The following is a 23,577-nucleotide window of genomic DNA, read 5'->3' on the forward strand; positions in this document are numbered from 1 at the left end:
TGCTCACATGATGTTATCCACATTCAATATTTTTAAAAAGACACCAGAAAATAGCGAAAGGATAGAAACATAATAACCGGAGTAGGCCATTCAACCCCTCGAGCCTGTCCCACCATTCCATCAAAACATAGCTAATCTGCACCTCATTTATCCATCTTTGCTCCATATCACTCAATACCCTTACTGAACACAAATCTATTGATCTCGGTCTTGAAAATTTCGATTGACCCTCAGCATCCACAGCCTTTTGGAGAGAGAAAGATTCAGATTTCCAGGTCCCTTTGTGTTAAAAAGGGCTTCCTGATTTCACTCTTACATGGCCTAGCTCTAATTTTAAGATTATGTCCTCTTCTTCTGGTTTTCCCCAGCAGAGGAAATAATTTTTCTGCACCGATCCTATCAAGAGGCTCATCTCCCTCTTTCCCTCACTGAGGAATAAGATGAGGCTGCTCTTCTCCATGGCCCTGGAAAGATGTCAGCTGGGTTCAGTGATAGCACTCGCACCTCTGAGTCAGTAAGTTGTGGGTTCATAGTCCCCCTCAAGAGACAAGCACTACATTTAGGCTGACACCCCAGAGCAGTACCGAGGGTGTGCTACACTTTCAGAGGTGCCATCTTTCAGATGAAATGTTAAACCAAGGCCTTGTTTGCTCTCTCAGGGGGATGTAAAAGATCCTAGGGCACTATTCGAAGATGAGCAGGGGAGTTCTCCAATATTTATCCCTCAACCAACATCACTAAAACAGATTATCTGGTCATTATCTCATTGCTCTTTGTGGGACCTTGTTGTATATAAATTGGCTGCTGCATTTCCGATATTACCACGGTGACTATACTTCATAGATACCTTAATTGGCTGTAAAGTGCTTTGGGACATCTTGAGGCCGTGAAAGGCGCTATATAAATACAAGTTCTTTCTTTTCTTCAACCCTTGGCGGAGGATCTAATAGTGAAGCTGAGCATTCCCAGCATAGGGGTAGGGGGAATGGAGCTTACATCTTATTCCCCAATATATTTCACACTTTGGGGAGCTGGTTTCCTACAATAGAACAGAGAAAATATCCCTCACCAAGGAACCCCTTGCACATATATGGGAAACACAAACCCTTTCACATGGTCTGCAAAAATACTTCGAATTGCAAACTCTCAACTTTATGCAACAGAAACCTCTACCTCTCTCCAACAGTAATAGGGGAAGGATGGGGGGTGAATGTGAACAGAATCATGATCAGGAGGAGGGGGTTGGATAGCCCGGTTCAAGGGAAGCACAAATTTTCATGTGCAGCCCAGAGGAATACTCCTACCCCTCTTGGCCCACAAGCAAACCTGACAAATAAATGTTATCGTTACCTGCTGTGCATCTTCTGGCCGAGGTTGTTGCTTCTGGCAGGTTTTGCCTGATGGGAGAGCCGACATTGCCCCCTCGTTCAGGCCTCTGGTTGATATTCAACAAGGGGACTGAAGACATCAATGGACCTGATGTTCATATGTAAAACAGGATCCTGCTTCCATCCTGTGGGTATCCTACTCACCTGCTCAAAATAACAGGTTAATATTGTAATATTTTCTTTATGACATCACAATCACACACATACAAAATGGCACTACAGGAACTTGACAGGAGAATTTGTTACATGATACTTTAATTATATTTACATAAATGGTTGCATTACCACAGTAGTCCACTAGGTGGAGCAGTAGTCCACTAGGTGCAGTTCAATACTACACTCTCCCTCCTGAATGAACAAGTAATCATAAATCATACATAATTTGTATGGTTATACACAACAAAAGATATTTACAAATCAAATTAACCACTGGTATTCTGTTTCTAAGAGGATACAATGCTTGAACAGAACTTTCCAAACTTGGTGTCAAACTTAGACTTATTCTGGGCTGAGCCTGAGGAGAGTTTCTCTTCAAGGGCAACCCTTGATTTACATTTTTTGACTCTCTAGAACTTCAGACTGTTTGCCTGCCTGGCTAGGACTCAGACTTAAATTTTGACTTTCTCTCGGATTTGTTTCTTGTACATCTGATGTAGGATTTGCTACTGGTATTTTACTTGTAACAAGACTATCTGATTCATCAGAAATAATTGAATCATTTAAACTTTCAACTCCTTCCATATCTGTCGGTAAAATATGATCAATGTGAACAAACCTAACCTTTCCATGATCAAACATCTTGACCAAACATGTGCGAGGGCCACATATCTTCACCATTCTTCCTGGTAACTACTTTAACCATTTATGGTGATTGTTCTTCACTCTAACCTTCTGATTCAATTTCACAATTCTCTCTCTTACTCTATCACGATTCTCTTTCTGTCTTAATTGTTTTTTTTCTGCTGGCTGTGCCAAGTTTGGCTTTAATAACGAGAAACTAGTTCGTGGCTGTCATTTGAGAAACAACTTTGCTGGTGTTCTACCAGTAGTTCTATGAGGAGTATTATGATAAGAAATTAGAAAACTTGCTAATTTGTGATACAACAACTACTGTTTCTTTGGATTTGGGTCCAACATTTGCTTGATGAGGGCACGTTTGACAATTTGTACTGTGCACTCTGCTGTACCATTTGTAGCAGGGTGGTACGGTGCAAATTTGGTATGTTTCACACCATTTTTGCTCGTGAACTGTTCAAATTCTTCTGAACAAAATTGCGGCCCATTATCAGACGCTGTTTCTTTTGGGAGGCCATAAGAAGAAAACAACCTTTGCAAATTCTCTAATGTTTTACTTGTTGTTACTTTCCGCATCGGAAACACCTCTACCCACTTCAAAATGCTATCAATCACAATGGACAATTATTGTCTTTCTAGCTCAGCAAAATCTATATGTAACCTTTGCCATACTCTGTGAGGCCATTGCCATGGCTGTAATGGTACTGCTGCCGATTTCCTGCTTACCGATTGACATGTTGTACATTGACTAACGGTGTAGTCTATATCTTTACCTAGACCTGACCACCATAAGTAACGGCATGCAAAACTATTGGTCAAGCATATTCCCAGATGCGGGTCATGAAGACCTCCTAATAATTTGAACCTGAATTTATTTGGATTAACTACTCGTGCACCGCACGTGATACAATCTTTATCCACTGATAATTCATTCCTACGATCAAAGTATGGATGAATATCTTTCTCTGATACTTGGTTTGGCCATCCATTTGCTATGTAATCATACAACTTTGACATAACTGGGTCACACTTGGTTGCTCTACCGATCTCTTCAGCTATGACTTGAGCTCATCAATATATGAAAAATAGAACTCTTCTTCCCTATTGGCTGTAACTTGTGATGAGGATGGCAACCTGGACATAGCACAAGCATTACCATCTGACTTAGGTACAACAACAGTGGGTGTAGCCCAATTACTTAGATCTATCTTAGAGATAATGTTCTCAGTTTCTAATCTTTTAAATTCTTGCTCAACATTCTTCTTGAGTGCATATGGTATGGGACGTGGCTTGTAATAAACTGGTCTAGCGTCCTTCTGCACTCTGACACTCGCCTTGAATCAGACTGCCTGTTTGACGGAACACTTCCAGATATTGCTTGATGACACCATCTTTTGATGCAAATTTTGTTTCCACCCAAAAAGCTCATCCAACCCAGCTTCAGTGATCCTAACCAATTTCTACCTATTAATTCAGGCTTGTCTCCTGACACTACTAAGAGAGGCAAGCTCTGAAACTGATCCTTGTATTTCACTGGTACGGTGATACATCCTACCACAGGGATTTGCTCTCTTGAGTAGCCGCGCAGCTCTATCTTCGAATTCTCCAGTAGAAAATCACTCAACTTTGAGATGAAGTGATTCTGGTACTATGCTCATGGATGCACTAATGTTGATTTCCATGGGTATCCTGATTCTTGCAATGGCTACTCGGATGACAATACTTTGCGAATCGCTGTGAGATACTCTTGTGCTCCTGATGACAACGATCTCCAGAACCTCTTCATCCTGTTGCTTCTCGTCCATCCTATGTAGTATCTGGCGATTTCTATTTATAGACTTGAAAGTTGGTTTACTCTTCAGTCGACATGCCTTTGTAAGATGACCAGTTTTCTAGCAGAAGAAACACTCTGCCTTCACATATGGACAGTTTTGAGCAATGTGTTGTCCCAGGCACTGATAGCACAACTTCAATTCACTGTTACCTTGGCCAGTTGCTGAGGCCTTGGGGCCCAACTGCCTTTTACTTTTAACCTTCAGGCAATTCAGCTCGGTTGTCTGTTAACTGGAAATGGTTCAAAACTCTCAGGTCGGCCATATCCATCGACATAGCAGTCTAACAAGCTAAATCAAAAGTCAAGCTAGATGTTGTCAATAACTTTCTTCTGATTGCTTCATTTTTCATCAAACAAAAAAATGGTCACACAATGCTTGGTTCTGAAATGTTCCAAAATGACAGTGAATGGATAGTTTAATTAATGCTACAATGTACTCACTGATACCCTCATCAATGAATTGATCTCAAATTCCAAAGCAATAACTTTCAGCAATTACCAGGGGCTCAGATCTGCAGTGCTGTTCTAACTTGATTAGAATCTCCTTCAGTGGTGTGTCCTTTGGCTTGATGGGAACAAGCACATTTTTCAGGGTTTCATACACCTCGAGTCCTGCTTTAGTCAGGAAAATATCTAATTTTCTTTCTAACACCACACCGTTATGGTTTTCATCATCGGGGACTTTGATGATACTATTTGCAGTGAAAAATATTTCTAGCCACTTCACACATGCTCTGAAAGTCTTTCAGTCATGATGGAACTCATCCAATCACCCTATTATTCCCATAGGTGTGGCCATCTGGACTCTGGCAATGTCAACAGCGTGACATTTACCTTGGACTTTTAGCTGTGCGGCAAAATAAAGAACCTCTCAAAGTGTCTCTGTTGTTTGGCTGGAAACATCCACCAACAAAAGTTTCAGCTAGGGAATCTGATTATTTGATCTTCATCGCCAATATGATATTTTCTTTATGATTCAGAAACACATACACGCAAGCTGGCCCTACAGGAACTTGTCAGGTGACCTTGTCACATGATAATAATAATAATTTTTATTTATATTGCGCCTTTAACGTAGCAAAACGTCCCAAGGCACTTCACAACAGTGTTACAGACAAACAGATAAATTTGACATCAAGCCACAGTAGAAATTAAGGCAGATGATCAAAAGCTTGTTTAAAGAGATAGGCTTTAATGAGCATCTTAACGGAGGAAAGAGAGGTAGAGAGGCATAGAGGTTTATGAAGGGAGTTCCAGAGCTTAGGGCCCAGATGGTTGAGCAGTTGTAATGAGGGATGTTCAAGAAGCCAGAATTTTAGGAGTGCAGACATCTTGTGGGATTGTGAGACTGAAAAATATTACAGAGATAGGGAGCGGCAAGTCCATGGAGTGATTTGTAAACAAGGATAAGAATTTTGAAATTGAGGCATTGTTTAACTGGGAGCCAATGTAGGTCAGAAAGCACAGGTGTAATGGATGATCATGACTTGTTGCGAGTTAGTAAATGGGCTGCTGAGTTTTGGATGACTTCAAGTTTACGTAGTGTGGAATGTGGAAGACCGGCCAGGAGTGAGTTGAGTAGTCAAGTGTAGAGGTGACAAAGGCATGAATGAGGGATTCAGCAGCAGAAGATCTGAGGCAGGGACAGAGGCAGGCAATGTTATGGAGGTGGAAAAAGGCGGTTTTAGTTATGTCACGGCTATGTGGCTGGAAACTCCTTTCAGGGTCAAATATGACACCGAGGTTGCGAAAAGTCTTCTTCACTCTCAGATTAATGCTAGGGAGATGGATGGAATCAGTTTGTGCAGGGTACACAGTTTGTGGCAGGGACCAAAGATAATGGCTTCGGTCTTCCCAATATTTAATTGGAGAAATTTTCTGTTCATCCAGTACTGGATGTCGGACAAGCAATCTGACAATTTAGATACCAAGCAAGGGTCGACAGAAGTGGTGGAGAGGTAGAGCTGGATGTTGTCTGTGTACATGTGGAAACTGACTCTGGGTTTGCAGATGATATCGCCAAGGGGCAGCATATAGATGAGAAATAAGAAGGGACCAACGGCAGATCCTTGGGGGACACCAGTGGTAACGATGCGGGAGTGGGAAGAGAAGCCATTGCTGGAGATTTTCTGCCTATGATTAGATAGATAAGAATGGAACCAGGCGAGTGCAGTTCCACCTAGCTGGACATTGGTGGAGGAGGATTGTGTCAAAGTCTGCAGACAGAAGGAAGAGGAGGGCTAGCTTACCTTTGTCACAGTCACAAGGAATGTCATTTGTGACTTTGATGAGAGCAGTTTCAGTACTGTGGCAGGGACGAAAGCCAGATTGAATGGATTCAAACTTTGAATTAATGGAAAGGTGATTATGGATTTGGGAGGCAACAACACGTTCAAGTACATTGGACAGGAAAGGGAGGTTGGAGATGGGCGATAGCTAGCAAGCAAAGTGGGGTCAAGGGTTGGGTTTTTGAGGTGAGGGGTGATGACAGCAGATTGGAAGGAGAGGAGAACAGTACCTGAGGACAGAGAACCATTAACAATGTCGGCTAACATGGGAGGCAAAAAAGGAAGTTGGGTTGTCAGCATTTTAGTGGAAATAGGGTCAAGAGAGCAGAAAGTGGGTCTCATGAATAAGATGAGTTTGGAGAGATTAAAAGGTGATGTCAAAGAGCAACTGGAAAAAGATATGAGTTTAGGGCTAGGGCAGGTGGGAGCGTCAGATGAAGTTTGGCCCTGTGGGCTAGGTGAAGGAAGGGAACTCGCAGAGGCAGCTGATCAGATGGTCTCAATCTTTGATGCAAAGAAGTATCAAATGATGTTTTTATTGTATTTACATGAGTATTTGCATTACTACTGTAGTCCACTAGGAGGAGCAGTGGTCCAGAGGTGGAGCTCTATATTACAAATATGGAGACACCCGGGAAGGAAGTGGGATCGGTGGGGGTAACTGACACACGTTAGTTTAATTACCCCTCCACCCAGTTTGCACCAGGTGAGAGCTTTTAAAATTGGGGCCATTGTGTCTGGATGGGGCAGGCTTGGCAGGTTGAAAGCTTCTTTACGTACCCTGCATATCTTTGCATTTATAAAGCAAGCCTTTCCTTTTACAGCAGGCATGCGCAGTTTCAATATGTCGGGTGCCTGGCTATAATTAGAGGCATTGTTGCCTCTTTGTTGTTGCTGTAAAGGGGAACACTAGGGAGCTAATATAACTACACGTCCTCCTGAGCAAAGCACCAATCATTTGCAAATTCTCTTTCATCGCTGTTTGGACAGTGACTGATGCCACTGATCTTCTGGCGGGGACACAGTCGTTCAAACCACTTTTCCGTGAAAAGAATCATATATTTTACTGAAACCCAGATGCAAATTGTGATGAGGCACAAGAAAGAACCTTGATGCTTAATAATGACACAGAACTCATTTAATTATTGCACACCATGAACAACGTCCAGTTTTATGTTACAACAATGTTTCACCCTTTTTGTCCAAATGTACAACAACAGCAACTTGCATTTATACAACATTTATAACAAAGTAAAATGTCTCAAGGTGCTTCACAGCATTGTTATCAAACAACATTTGACACCGAGGCACATAAGGAGATATTAGGGCAGATGACCAAAAGCTTGGTCAAAAAGGTAGCTTTTAAGGAGCATTGTAAAAGCGCAGAGAGGTAGAGAGGCAGAGAGGTTTAGGGAGGGGATTCCAGAGCTTAGAGCCTAGACAGCTGAAGGCACGGACACCAATGGTGGAGCGATTAAAATCAGGGATGCATAAGAGGCCAAAATTGGAGGAGCGCAGAGATCCCTGGGGGGGTTGTGGGGCTGGAGGAGATTATAGAGGTATGGAAGGGGCGAAGCACTGAAGGGATTTTAAATCAAGAATGAGAATTTCAAAATCGAGGCATTGTCGGGACGGGAGCCAATGTAGGTCAGCGAGCACAGGGATGATAGGTAAACGAGACTTGATGCTAGTTAGGATACGGGCAGCAGAGTTTTGGATGAGCTGAAGTCTACGGAGGGTGTAAGGTGTGAGGCCGGTCAGCACAGCATTGGAATAGTGGAGTCTAGAGGAAGCAAAGGCATGGATGAGGGTTTCAGCTGCAGATAAGCTGAGGGAGGAGCGGAGACGGGTGATATAATGGAGGTGGAAGGAGGCAGTCTTGGTGATGGAACGGATACGGGTTCGGAAGCTCAACTCAGGGTCGAATAGGTTGCGAATGATGAGCCTCAACAGTAGCCAAGGAGAGGAATGGAGTCAGTGGCTAGAGAACAGAGTTAGTGGTGAGGAACCAAAGACAATGGCTTCAGTCTTCACAATATTTAGTTGGAGGAAATTTCTGCTCATCCAATATTGGAAGTCGGACAAGCAGCCTAACAAGAAAAGACAGTGGAGGGATCAAGAGAGGTAGTGCTGAGTTAGATCAGTGTGTCATCAGCATACATGTGGAGCCTGATGTTGTGTCGAACCATATCACTAAACACTCCATGAAAAAGTTGGTAGTTTTGGTTTATTTTGACAATCTTTGGCAGTATATCTACTGGGGTAGCAAGGCCAATGAGGAGTTGATGCTCTGTGAGGTCCCAGTTCAATTCATCGTGCTTATGCCTTTCATAGAATCATAGACATTTACAGCACGGAAGGCGGCCATTTCGGCCATCATGCCCATGCCGGCTGACAAAGAGCTATCCAGCCTAATCCCACTTTCCAGCTCTTGGTCTATAGCCTTGTAGGTTACGGCATTTCAAGTACATATCCAAGTACTTTTTAAATATGGTGAGGGTTTCTGCCTCTACCATCCTTGCAGATCCCCACCACCCTCTGGGAGAAAGAATTTTCCCTCAAATCCTCTCTAAACCTCCTACCAATTACGTTAAATTTATGCCCCCTGGCTGTTGACCCTTCTGCTAAGGGAAATAGGTCCTCCCTATCCACTCTACTAGGCCCCTCATAATTTTATACACCTCAATAAGGTCTCCCCTCAGACTCCTCTGTTCCTAAGAAAACAACCCCAGCCTATCCAATCTTTCCCCATAGCTAAAATTCTCCAGTCCAGGCAACATCCTCATAAATCTCCTCTGTACCCTCTCTAGTCAATCACATCTCTCCTGTAATATCGTGACCAAAACTGTACACAGTACTCTAGCTGTGGCCTAACTAGTGTTTTATAAAGTTCAAGCATAACCTCCCTGCTCGTGTATTCAATGCCTTGGCTAATAAAGGCAAGTATTCCATATATCTTCTTAACCACCCTATCTACCTGGCTTGCTACCTTCAGGGATATGTAGACATGCACTCCAAAGTCCCTTTGTTCCTCTATACTTCTCAGTGTCCTACCATTTAATGTGTATTCCCTTGCCTTGTTAGCCCTCCACAAATGCATTACCTCACACTTCTCCAGATTGAATTCTATTTGACAATGTTCTGCCCACCTGACCAGTTCATTGATATCTTCCTACCGGTTTCTTCTTCATTATCAACCACACACCCAATTTTTGTATCATCTGCAAACTTCTTAATCATACTCCCGACATTCAAGTCTAAATCATTGATATATATACCACATAAAGCAAGGGACCCAGTACTGAGTCCTGCAGAACCCCACTGGAAACAGCTTTCCAGTCACAAAAACACCCATCAACCATTACCCTTTGCTTCTTGCCACTGAGCTAATTTTGGATCCAACTAGCCACTTTGTCTTGGATCCCATGGGCTTTTACATTCGTAACCAGTCTGCCATGTGGGACCTTATCAAAAGCCGTGCTAAAATCCATATACACTGTATCAAATGCACTACCCTCATCGACCCTCTGGTTACCTCCTCAAAAAATGTAATCAAGTTCGTCAGAGATGACCTTCCTTTAACAAATCCATGCTGACTCTCCTTGACTTGATTAATCTTTCTAAATTAAGATTTATCCTGTCCCTTAGAATTTTTTCCAATAATTTTCCCTGCACCGAGGTTACGCTAACTGGCCTATAATTATTCGGTCTATCCCTTTCTCCCTTTTTAAACAAAGGTACATTAGTAGTCCTCCAATCCTCCGGCACCACACCTGTAGCCAGGGAGGACTGGAAAATGATGGTCAGAGCCTCTGCTATTTCCTCTCTTCCTTCTCTTAATAGACTGGGATACATTTCATCCGGCCTGGGGATTTATCCAATTTCAAAGCTGCTAAATCCCTTAATACTTCCTCTCCCACTATGTTTATTTAATCTAATATTTCACACTCCTCCCTGATTGTACTGTCTGCATCACCCCTATATTTTGTGAAAACAGACACAAAGTATTCATTAAGAACTGTATCCATATCTTTCGCCTCCACACACATATTACCTGTATGGTCTCTAATAGGCCTGAATCTTTCTTTAGTTATCCTTTGCTGTTAATGTATTTATAATGTCTTTGGGTTTTCCTTGATTTTACTTGCCAAAATGTTTTCATGGTCTCTCTTTTCTTTCCTGATTTCCTTTTTAATTTCACCCCTGCATTTTCTATACTCCTCTAGAGCTTCTGCATTGTTGAGCCCTCGGTATCTGTCATAAGCCTCCCTTTTCTTCTTTATACTACCCTGTATGTCCGTTGATGTTCAGGGGGCTCTAGATTTCTTAGTCCCACCATTTTTCTTTAAGGGAACATACTTGCCTCCCACTGGTCTGACACTGATTTAGCTTCAAGTAACTGTTTCCAGTCCACTTTGGCTAAATCACATCTCAGCTTAGTAAAATTGGCATTTCTCCAATTGAGAACTTTTATTTCTGGTCTATGTTTGTCCTTTTCCATAACTACCCTAAATCTAACGTATGATCACTGGCACCAAAATGCTCTCCCATTGATACCCCTTCCACCTGCCCAGCTTCATTCCCTAAAACTAAGTCCAGAACCGCCCCCTCCCCTGTTGGGCTTGATACATACTGGCTAAAAAAGTTCTCCTGAATGCATTTCAGGAATTCTGCACCCTCTATACCTTTCACATTAATTCTATACCAGTTAATATTAGGGTGGTTGAAATCCCCTACTATTACTGCCCGATAGTTTTTGCACTTTAAACCAAAATCTTGACACCAATGCCCGTTTCCTTTCTGACTGCACCATTTGTGCTTTGGGATGCACAGTGAAGTGAATCATTTACTTAACACAGGTAATTTATCCAGTGACAAAGTCAATGAGTTGCACCAAATAAGAAGCTTTCACCTGGCACTTGGATCTATTCTGCAGCTACTCATTATTATTCATATCCTTCACACGTAATTTGAATGTTTCCAAAGATATTTAGGATGCATCTAGCATGATCTTCATTTACACCACTTAATTTCTCACTGCTTCAGAAACCTGTCAAACTCCTCATATAGTAAGTTCAGAGATTCTTCATTAATTCACTGCACTAAATGACAGTTTGATTTCAAATGTTAACACGTCCATGAGAGAATCACTTGCTCCTAAATTAGATCACTGCTGAAATTTCCTTCTTATTAAAAAAAAATTGCGCAGTGTTAATGGTAACAGAATGTAACAAAGTAGTTAAAAGTAGAGGTTTTAAATAATAATATCCAGGGATATGTTTTACTGTTTCAGTAGTGCATTTCTTATCATTAATTCATATATTTAATGAAAGAAAAGTTATCTGTGTATGGAGTGGGATTATATATGATGAATTAGGTTTCAATCTTATTCCTGTGTTTAGTTCTGGCATGGAGATTCTCGTACATTTCAACCAAAGTCTACAACTTCCTGTTGTTTTTAATATCCCTGCTCAATTCAGTTGTCCCACACTATGTTCTAACAGTGCTGCAATTTGAGGTATTCATCAACGATGGCCCTGATTTTTAAAGGGTGGGGAGCGGGTACAGTATGTGCGATCCCGAAAATGGGCAGCGAACCCAGGGAGTCCGGGGATGGGGATGCCTGGCCGGTCAAGTTAAAATCGGGACCAAAGATGTGTCAACTCAATTTCCAGGCTGTGGGAAATTTCTACTTTGCTCAGCAAAAGTGTCTTCAAGTTGTTTTGTTGTACCCAGCAACCGTCAAATTCAAATTCATGAGATACTTTCACCCCCAAAAAACAGATTTTGTCCCAAATTACATTTGACAGTTGAAAACTTGAGTGAATGTTCTCCCTTCTTGTACTGAGGAAATGGATTGATCCTCGAGTACAGTTCTTCAGGTAATAGTAGAGCTGGCTACCTTTGTATCTCAACCTAGGCAGCGGGAATGGGAGTTGTCAAAGCCAATCCTGTCCTCATCCAATATCCACACATGTCCTAAGAGAAAAGGTCCACTTAAATAGTCTTATGGTCCATGGAGGTTCAGATAGTTTTTCACCACCTAACTGGGGTGAATGAGGCCAGTTGTGGAAACCCTGCTACTGCCTAGCTGACATCATCTGGCTCAATTGAGACCAGGGATTGAGCCTGTAACTGTCCTGAACTTAAAGGAACTTAGTGAGGCATACTTGGCTGTTGTCATGTGAAAATTTTATCAACCGTAGTTAGAACCCTGTGACAAGGACAATGTTCAGGTGTGAATATGGAGGAGAGAAAATATTGTGTTGTGGGGGCAGAAATTTTTACAGAGGGTAAGCTAGATGGTAAATTAAGTTATGTGACATCCAAAAAGTAAGAGGGGAAAATCAGTAAATCTAACAACCTAACAAGTTGTCCTATATCAAAACAGGAATATCAGAAATATAATGGCCCAAATATTTCTGTAACCGCTCAATGAACACCACCCACCATTCATTAGACTTGCCCTTGCCAATTAAATCTCCATGATATGTTGCGTGACAAATTGCTGGAAGTGGAAGATGGAGCGCCCTCTACAGGATGTCTGGGACCTGAGTGAATGGGAAAACAGCTGTGTATCTCCTCAACCAATCAGATTGAAGGATTCTGAAATTAACAGCACAAGGTCTGAACAAGGAAGTGTGAATTAGAGTGTGTGAATTCAATGTCAAATTAGGTATGGAAAGAGAAAGAATGGGAAAGAAAGACTGGATTAAGAGAGGAAAAAGAGATAGAAAAGTAAAAAATAATTTAAAAACATCTCTAACAACAATTAAAATCTGAAGGAATGAGACTCCACATTTATAATAGCTAATTTTCAGTGTCAGAGAAGGAGACTGGCAATAATTATCACCTCATTACAAAGATAACTTAAAATGACAACTTTCTGTGACGAGTTTACTTTGTATCTATCATGCAAATACAGGAACTTTGCGCTGCTCAATGTATTCGAATGGGTAGCAAGACAGTGAGATATAGGTGGAGCAGCGCATCTCCAACAGGAACTTCTCGGTTTCTGTGTTTAACCGCGCATCTGTCCTCACCTGAAGTTGCTGTGGCATTTGCAATTAAATAACAGTGAGCACCATTATCCTCATCATTCTTTTGACACTAATTTTTGGGACAATAAAGGAATGAGGAGCACAAATCCAACTATAGGATATGATGTGATAGCAATTACAGAGATCTGAGGCAAGGGCAAAATCAGAAGCTAAATTTACCTGGATATAGGAATTTTGGAGAAAATAGGAAAATCAGGAAAGGAGAAAGAGGTGGCAGCACTAATAATACAGAATATTGCTAATGCACAGCATCGTGAAATCACTACAGATAGATCTAACAAACAGGAAAGGATGCAGAATAGATTTCCTAATTGTGATGACTCCACAGGGAAATATATGTGTTATGTCTTGCATAAAGAACCTGACCAGATACTGTGAGCTCAAAGTAGCGTGTGACTGTAATCCTTTATTCAGGTCTCCAGAGTGCCTCTCCAGTCTGTGAGGCCTCCTTATGTACTGGAGCTCCAAAGGGATTGTGGGATCCCTTAGGACTCCAGAGGATGAGCCCTCTGATGGTTAAACAAGGTATTTACAGGTTTACATATATAACAATATATATCTGCAGATAATGAGAGATTTTAATTTACATATATATTGGGGGAGAAATACAAACACAAGTACGGCAGGGAATAGATTTATTGAATGCATTCAAGATCGTTTCCTAAAAAAGCATATTCTCAACCTAACAAAGAATCAGGTGATACTAGATTTTTAATAACGTGTAACAAATCAGAACTGGTTTACTATTTGGTAGTAAGTGAGCATCTAGGGAACAGCAACCATAATTGAATTCACTATCAGGGTTAAAAGGGAGACATATAAACTAAGATTTGAACTTTAATAAATGGGATTGGGAAGGAATTGACAAGTCGGGTGGGAGAAATTATTGGTTGATAAATCTACAGACCAATAGTAGAATTTATTCAAGAAGGTAATGAATATATTAGAAAACAACTAGATACCCCCGCAAGACAAAAGGAATACTTCTTGGTAATGCAACAATGGTCTACAAGAGCAGGTAGCAGCAGTACTGAAATAAAAGATAACACTTATGTAAGAGGGAATAATAGTGACAAGAATAAGAACTGAGAAGGTTACAGAAACCAACAAAAGAAGACCAAGAAAATAACAAGGACGTTAACAAGAGATTATGAAACTACTTACAGACTGTGTCAAAGTGAACAGCAATTAAAAAAAATACATCAACTTAAAAGGAACAGTAAAGGATGAGGAGTGCTATTAAAATCAGATTTAAGTAGGACAATAGTAAAGGCTGAGAACAGGGCTAAAGGGCTAAATTAATATTAAGAAATGTTAAGAAATGTACAATGTCAGAGATACAGAAACGACTAAAGATTAGTGAAGGCATGGGATTTACATACATTAATTTAAAGATAAATATTGCCATGGTTAAGTAATGGAATTGAAGCCAGTCAGATCTCCATGCCTATGTGGATTCTACCCGAGGGTATTAAAAGAAATAGGTCAGAAAATTGAGAATATATTAATTCTAATCTTCCCAACCTCACTGCATTCAGGGATAGTACCAGAGGATTGGAAGCGAGCAAATTTTATACCTTTCTTCAAAAAAAGGACAAGACAAAGCATCAACTATCATCCAGTGATTTTAACATTAGTAGTGGTAACATTGCCTGAGCCCATACTCAGCAATAGAATAAGTGAGCAGTTGGAAAAATATAAGCTGATCAGAGAGAGCCAGCATGGTTTTGTGTAAAGTAGGTCATGTATAGCTAATAATCTATTGGGGTTTATTAACAAAATTACTGAGTGGGTGCATATGGATTGATCATTGCATATCTTATAGACAAATTTTCAGAAGGCATTTGAGAGACGTTTGCTCGAGAAATTATTCGTTGAATTTGATGTGGAGATAGGTACTGAGGCCTAGATTTTCATTTTTCGGTGAAAACGGTAGTTTTACACCAAAATTATCATTTTCGCTAAGCTTCCACTTTTAGGCCTAACTTTCGGCCTTTACGTCTGTGCAGTAAAGTCGGCATTGCATGACGATTCGCAGCGCAAACCGCAAGTTTCGACAATGTTAGTCCGGGGCTGGTAGCGCTGCGAGAGAGGCCTTGGTGGTGGGGTGGGGGGGGGGGGGGGGAATTGCAAAAAAAAAAACATTAACAAAACATTCAAAAAACCCTTACCTACTAAATCGCTGAAAATAATTTAAAAATAAAATCTTCAACTTATCTTTTTTGCAGGTCTTAATACTTATCGCTGTTGGCAGGGCTGCACCGACAGGTCTGACCCTGTCGGTATTCTGGGCGCAGAGTAAGGGTCGGGAGAGTGTCAAATGTATGACACAAATGTAATCTGCGTCGCTGCACGTTGGCGCACGCCTCCCCGGCTGCACGTGGAAGTGCCGCCGCAAACAGGTACTCGAGGATCCCGCCGACTGGGTTTTCGCCGCGGAGGCTGAAATCGCGGCGAAAACCTGGTCGCAACCCTGGCGAAAATCCGGCTCTTTTAATGTTGGCATAAAAAGAACCTTTACATGTTGGCAGATTGAAACAAGTAGTCTTTCCCTGGGATTAGTGCTGGAATCCCAGATTTTCACATATGAATTTTGGAATAAAGGAGAGTTGTATACAACTTTAAAGATTATGCTAAGCTAGAAAGTGTAGTGGATTGTGATGAAGGAAGCAGAAGATTGCTAAGGTATATGAAAGCCAGCTTATAAGCTCCATAAGGTAAACAGGATGCTGGGCTTCACTGGCAAAGCTTTAGCAAGAAGATTTGACTGCAGTTGTACAAAGCGTGACCAAATTTAATTTTCAGATTAATGTGGCCCAGTCCAATGATACCAGGATGATAAATGGGATGAAAAACAGAGTTTTGAGAACTTAGGTATACTTGTGTTGTATTCGCTACAGATGCAGAGGTTAAGGGATGATTTGATAAAAAGTGTTTAACCTAATGTAGGGAAATGACAGGAGATATTGCTTCCCTCTAGTAGAACGGAGGGGAACAGACTCTTACAATTTCAGCATGGTGTAATTTCAGGCCATAAGTCTTTTCATGCATTAGAATTTCACATTGTCCAAAAGTAATATATTCCACTATTCTAGGACAGCTACCTGCAATGACCTTTCTTTAGCACATTCATGCAAACAAATCTAAGCCTATTAGGTTATTGTCTATCTTAAGAAAATGAGATGCAGTTGTGAGCTTCATAGAATCATAGAAATTTACAGCATGGAAGGAGGCCATTTTGGCCCATCGTGTCCGTGCTGGCGGACAAAGAGCTATCCAACATAATCCCACTTTCCAGCTCTTGGTCCATAGCCCAGGAGGTTATGACACTTCAAGTGCATTTCCAAGTATCTTTTAAATGTGGTGAGGGTTTCTGCCTCTACCACCCTTTCAGGCAGTGAGTTCAAAACCTCCACCACCCTCTCGGTGAACTTTCTTTCCCTTAAATCCCCTCTCAACCTCCTTCCAATGACTTTAAATCTATGCCCCCTGGTTATTGACCCCTCTGCTAAGAGAAATAGGTCCTTTCTATCCACTCTATCTAGGCACCTCATAATTTTATACACCTCAATAATCTCCTCTCAGCCTCCTCTGTTCCAAAGAAAACATACCCAGCCTATCCAATCTTTCCTAATGGTTAAAATTCTCCAGTCCAGGCAATATCCTCGTAAATCTCCTCTGTACCCTCCCGAGTGCAATTACATCTTTCCTGCAATGTGATGACCAGGACTGCACGCAGTACTCTAGCTTTGGCCTAACTAGTGTTATATACAGTTCAAGCATAACCTCTCTGCTCTTTAATTCTATGCCTTGGCTAATAAAGGCAATATTCTACCAGGTATTCTGTATTCCCTTGCTTGTTAGCCCTCCCCAAATGGATTACCTCACACTTCTCCGGATTGAATTATTTTTGCCACTGTTCTTCCCACGTGAGCAGTTCATTGATATCTTCATGCAGTCTACAGCTTTCTGCTTCATTATCAACCATACAGTCGATATTAGTATTAGCTGCAAACTTCTTAATTGTACCCCCTGATTGAGGTTGCTTTTTCTTGCTATTTCTAAAGTGGGACCTGTTGTATATGTGTAAGGCATGCACTCCCATGTTCCGCCACCAGGGAGTGCATCCCCTGAAGTCCCAAGGAATCCCAGCATCTCTTGGGAGCACTGTATATAAGCCGGCCCCTAAGGCCTGTTCCTCACTCTGGAGTGTCTTAATAAAGACTAAGGTCACTGTTACTTTAACCTCCCTGTGTGCAGTATCATCTGTGTCAGAAACGCAACAACTGGTGATGAGTATACGAATCCAACGCAAAGATGCAGCAAACTGTGGACATCCTGGAGAAGTTCTCGGAGGGTGAGGACTGGGAAGCCTATGTTGAATGGCTAGACCAGTACTTTGTAGCCAATGAGCTGGATGGAGAAGGAAGCGCTGCAAAAAGGAGAGCAGTCCTCCTCACAGTCTGCGGGGCACCGACCTACAGCCTCATGAAGAATCTTCTGGCTCCGGTGAAACCCACAGATAAGGCATATGAGGAGCTGTGTACACTGGTTCAGGAGCATCTTAGAAATATAGAAACATAGAAAATAGGTGCAGGAGTAGGCCATTCAGCCCTTCGAGCCTGTACCGCCATTCGATAAGATCATGGCTGATCATTGCTCAGTACCCCTTTCCTGCTTTGTCTCCATACCCCTCGATCCCCTTAACCGTAAGGGCCATATCTAACTCCCTCTTGAATATATCCAATGAACTGGCATCAACAACTCTCTGCAGCAGGGAATTCCATAGGTTAACAACTCTCTGAGTGAAGAAGTTTCTCCTCATCTCAGTCCTAAATGGCCTATCCCTTATCTTAAGACTATGTCCCCTGGTTCTGGACTTCCCCAACATCGGGAAGATTCTGCCCGCATCTAAGCTGTCCAGTTCCGAGGGAGAGCGTGCTGATGGCGAGGTATCGGTTCTGCATGTGCCAGCGATCTGAAGGTCAGGAAGTGGTGAGCTACGTCGCCGAGCTAAGGCGACTTGCAAGACAATGTGACTTTGATGGCTACCTGGAGCAAATGCTCAGAGACTTTTTTGTACTGGGCATTGGCCACGAGACCATCCTACGAAAACTTTTGACTGTAGAGACACAGAACCTCAGTAAGGCCATTGCAATAACACAGGCGTTTATGTCCACCAGTGATAACACCAAACAAATCTCTCAGCACACAAGTGCTAGCAATGTTCATAAATTAACTGGAACTGTGCTTGTGAGCAGAAATGTACAGTGCAGAAACCACGAGTCTGCAACTGCCAGCAGGCCTCAGGTGACCCAGATGACTCAGAGTCCGCAACAAAGGATGATGCAAGGCAATTCACAACTTGTTGGCGTTGTGGAGGCTTCCATTCAGCCTATTCATGCCACTTCAAAGGGTATGTTTGCAAGAGCTGTGAAACAATAGGGCACCTCCAACGAGCTTGCAGACGAGTTGCAAGCTCTGCAAAACCTGCTAACCAGAGGAAGATCGGGCCATGGTGGATCAAAGCAATTTCGAGCCTCAGAGAGAGGAGGCAGATGCTGAAGTACACGGGGTGCACAAATTTTCGACGAAATGTCCACCTATAATGCTAAATGCAAAATTGAATGGCTTACCCGTAGCCATGGAACTGGACACTGGTGCTAGCCAATCCATCATGAGTGAAAAGATGTTTGAGAGACTGTAGTGCAACAAGGCACTCAGACCAGCCCTGAGCCCCATCCACACGAAACTGAGAATGTACACCAAAGAGCTTATCACTGTCCTGGGCAGCGCCATGGTCAAGGTCACCTATGAGGGCATGGTGCATGAACTGCCACTCTGGATTGTCCCGGGCTAAGGCACCACACTGCTTGGAAGGAGCTGGCTGGGCAAAATCTGCAGGAACTGGGATGACATCCGAGCACTATCACATGTCGATGGGGCCTCATGTACCCAGGTTCTTAAAAAATTTCCTTCCCTTTTTGAGCCTGGCATTGGAAACTTTTCCGGGGCGAAGGTGCGGATCCACTTGGTCCCAAAGGCATGACCCATTCACTACAAGGCGCGAGCGGTACCTCACATGATGAGAGAGAGAGTGGAAATCGAGCTGGACAGGCTGCAACGCGAGGGCATCATCTCCCCAGTGGAATTCAGCGAGTGGGCCAGCCCGATTACTCCAGCACTCAAAAGTAATGGCACGGTCAGGATTTGCGGCGATTATAAAGTAACTATTAATCGTTTCTCGCTACAGGACCAATACCCGCTACCTAAGGCAGACGACCTATTTGCGATGCTGGCAGGAGGCAAGACATTCACCAAGCTTGACCTGACTTTGGCCTACATGAAGCAAGAGCTGGAGGAGTCTTTGAAGGGCCTCACCTGCATCAACACGCACAAGGGACTGCTCATCTCCAACAGATGCCCATTGGGAATTTGGTCCGCTGCAGCGATCTTCCAGAGAAACATGGAGAGCCTACTCAAGTCGGTACCACGCACGGTGGTTTTTCAGGACGACATATTGGTCACGGGTCAGGACACCGCCGAGCACCTACAAAACCTGGAGGAGTCCTCCAGCGACAGGTTCGCGTAGAGCTGCGGCTGAAGAGGTCGAAATGCGTCTTCATGGCAACAGAAGTGGAGTTTTTGGGGAGAAAGATCGCGGCGGACGGCATTCGGCCCACAGACGCCAAGACAGAGGAATGCGCCCAGACCACAGAATGTCATGGAGCTGCGGTCGTTCCTGGGACTCCTCAACTATTTTGGTAACTTCCTACCAGTGTAAAGAACCCTTTTAGAGCCCCTACATGTTTTATTGCGTAAACGTAAGAACTGGGTTTGGGGAAAAAACAAAGTAATTGCTTTTGAGAAAGCCAGAAACATTTTATGCTCCAACAAGCTTGTTCCTGATCTAAGAGGGGACTACACCTTGTGTTAGGATGTGACGCATCGTCGTACGGAGTCGGGTGTGTATTACAACAAGCTAAAGTTGCGGGTAAATTGCAATCTGTCACCTATGCCTCCAGGAGCTTGTTTAAGGCTGAGAAGGCCTCTAGCATGATTGAGAAAGAGGCATTAGCGTGTGTGTGTTCAGGGTAAAGAAAATGCATCAGTACCTGTCTGGCCTCAAATCTGAGCTGGAAACCGATCACAAGCCCCTCATATACCTGTTTGCTGAAAACAAGGGGATAAATACTAATAGCTCAGTCCGCATACAAAGGTTGGCACTTGCGCTATCAGTGTATAACTATACCATCCTCCACAGGCCAGGCACCGAGAACTGTGCGGATGCTCTCAGTCGGCTACCATTGCCCACCACGGGGGTGGAAATGGCACAGCCTGCAAACTTATTGATGGTGGCGCAGCCCGCAGACTTGTTGATGGTCATGGAAGCGTTTGAAAATGATAAATCACCTGTCACGGCCCGCCATATTAGGACTTGGACCAGCTAAGATCCTCTGCTGTCCCTAGTAAAAAACTGTGTACTGCATGGGAGCTGGGCCAGCATCCCCGTTGAATGCAAGAGCTAATCAAGCTGTTCCAGTGGCGAAAGGACGAGCTGTCCATTCAGGCAGATTGCATGTTGTGGGGTAACCGCGTAGTGCTACCCAAAAAAGGGCAGGGAGCTGTTCATCTCGGATCTCCACAGCACACACCCGGGTATAGTAATGATGAAAGCGATAGCCAGATCCCACGTGTGGTGGCCCAGTATCAACTCTGACTTCGAGTCCTGTGTACAGCAATGCAGCATGTGTGCTCAGTTGAGCAACGCGCCCAGAGAGGCACCACTCAGTTTGTGGTCCTGACCCTCCAGACCATGGTCAAGGATCCATGTCGACTCTGCGGGCTCGTTTCTTGGTAAAATGTTCCTGGTGGTGGTGGATGCTTTTTCACAATGGATTGAATGTGAAATAATGATGGGAAGCACCGCCACCACCACCATTGAAAGCCTGAGGGCTATGTTTGCCACCCACGACCTGCCTGACATACTGGTCAGTGACAACGGCCCATGTTTCACCAGTGCCGAATTTAAAGAATTCATGACCCGCAATGGGATCAAACATGTCACCTCGGCCCCGTTTAAACCAGCCTCCAATGGGCAGGCAGAGCGGGCAGTGCAAACAATTAAACAGAGCCTTAAACGAGCCACAGAAGGCTCACTCCAAACCCACCTGTCCTGAGTACTGCTCAGCTACCGCACGAGACCCCACTCGCTCACAGGGGTGCCCCCGGCTGAGCTACTCATGAAAAGGACATTTAAAACCAGACTCTCGCTGGTTCACCCCAAACTGCATGATCAGGTAGAGAGCAGGCAGCAGCAACAAAATGTAAACGATGGTCGCGCCACTGTGTTACGGGAAATTGATCTGAATGACACTGTGTATGTGCTAAACTATGGACATGATCCCGAGTGGATCGCAGGCACGGTGATAGCTAAAGAAGGGAGTAGGGTATTTGTAGTCAAACTAGACAATGGACAAATTTGCAGAAAGCACCTGGACCAAACGCGGCTGCAGTTCATAGATTGCCCTGAACAACCCACAGCAGACACCACCTTTTTCCAGTCCACAACACACACCCAAAGGATCAACACCACCACCCCGGATCAGGAAATCAAACCCATCACGCCCAACAGCCCAACAAGGCCAGGCTCACCCAGCAGCCCTGCAGGGCCAACAATACGCCAGCGAGGGCACATCCAACACACCAGAACAGACATTTCTACCGAGGCGGTCCACCAGGGAATGAAAGGTTCCCGACCGCCTCACCTTGTAAATAGTTTTCACTTTGACTTTGGGGGGGCGGGAGTGATGTGTATCTGTAAATCATGCACTCCCATGTTCTACCACCGGGGAGTGCATCCCCTGAAGTTCCGAGGGATCCCAGCATCCCTTGGGAGTACTGTATATAAGCCGGCCCCTAAGGCCTGTTCCACACTCTGGAGTTTCTTAATAAAGACTGAGGTCACTGTTACTTTAACCTCCCTGTGTGCTCTCTCATCTGTGTCAGGAATACAATAGGACCGTGCACTTTGATTTCCTGGTCCGCTCAAAGCCAGAAGCAGTGCAAAGATGCTGGGAGCCAAAGCTGGGTACAGAATTGCCTTCTTTCAACACGAACTGGGCACCCAAGATCTGAGCTGTGGTCGAGGTTCTATCAGTTGGAGCCCAACAGAAAGCACATCGGCCTGGAAATTCCAGCCTCCCCGGATCCGTGCTGAGTTTCTATGGACCCGGGAAGGCATCGCAAAATCCGGCTTGCAGTGTACAATGTGCATGTGCTGAAAACCGCCTTTTCCGATCTATCAAGCTGGAGCTTTACAGATCCAATGCATATCGAGTGCGAGGACATTTGCAAGGGTAAGATTGCGATATTTGCCCATATCTTGCCCAGCAAATGTCCTCAAAATGCTTGCGCCTGATAAAAGCAAGCACATAACCTACTTTTACAGGCGTAAGAGTTTAAAACATACAAAAATATTAAATTAAATTTAAAAAGCTCATATTATTTTAAAAAACCTTACCCACTACCTTACATTTTTTGTTAACCACTATTCAAAACACTTTTTAAATCTCTTCAATTTATTTTTCTCTAAGTTATTTATTGGCCCAGAAATTCCTCTCGAGGACTTCCCGCGGGCAAAGCACTGTAGAATATAAATAAAATGCACAATTACTTTAAGCCACTGCGCCTGCTTGAGATCCCGGTCTGGAGGCCTCTCGTGACTGCACGTCGCAGTGCGTACACGTGGGGACGTCTGCAGGAGTCACGTGGGCCTGGACACCCAATCACAAGGAAGAGGCATATAAATTGGCCAGAAAAAGCAGCAAACCTGAGGACTGGGAGAAATTTAGAATTCAGCAGAGTAGGACAAAGGGTTTAATTAGGAGAGGGAAAATAGAGTATGAGAGGAAGCTTGCTGGGAATATAAAAACTGACTGCAAAAGCTTCTATAGATATGTGAAGAGAAAAAGATTAGTGAAGACAAACGTAGGTCCCTTGCAGGCAGAATCAGATGAATTTATAATGGGGAACAAAGAAATGGCAGACCAATTGAACAAATACTTGGTTCTGGCTTCACGAAGGGAGACACAAATAACCTTCCGGAAATACTAGGGGACCGAGGGTCTAGCGAGAAGGAGGAACTGAATGAAATCCTTATTAGTCAGGAAATTGTGTTAGGGAAATTGATGGGATTGAAGGCTGATAAA

At 43.4% G+C, this 23,577-nt stretch overlaps 1 long non-coding RNA gene across 4 annotated transcripts in view; it reads right to left on the reverse strand.

Annotated features, from left to right (window-relative positions):
* LOC139269398 (uncharacterized) overlaps nt 1-23,577 on the reverse strand; it is a 291,142-nt gene that overhangs the window by 14,475 nt on the left and 253,090 nt on the right. For all 4 annotated transcript variants that reach the window (XR_011594298.1, XR_011594295.1, XR_011594290.1 and 1 more), the window contains one exon: nt 1,351-1,532. This is a non-coding gene — a long non-coding RNA (uncharacterized lncRNA). The remainder of the gene's footprint in view (nt 1-1,350; nt 1,533-23,577) is intronic.

Source organism: Pristiophorus japonicus, chromosome 1 (genome assembly GCF_044704955.1).
Source record: "Pristiophorus japonicus isolate sPriJap1 chromosome 1, sPriJap1.hap1, whole genome shotgun sequence".
Classification (NCBI taxonomy): domain Eukaryota; kingdom Metazoa; phylum Chordata; class Chondrichthyes; family Pristiophoridae; genus Pristiophorus; species Pristiophorus japonicus.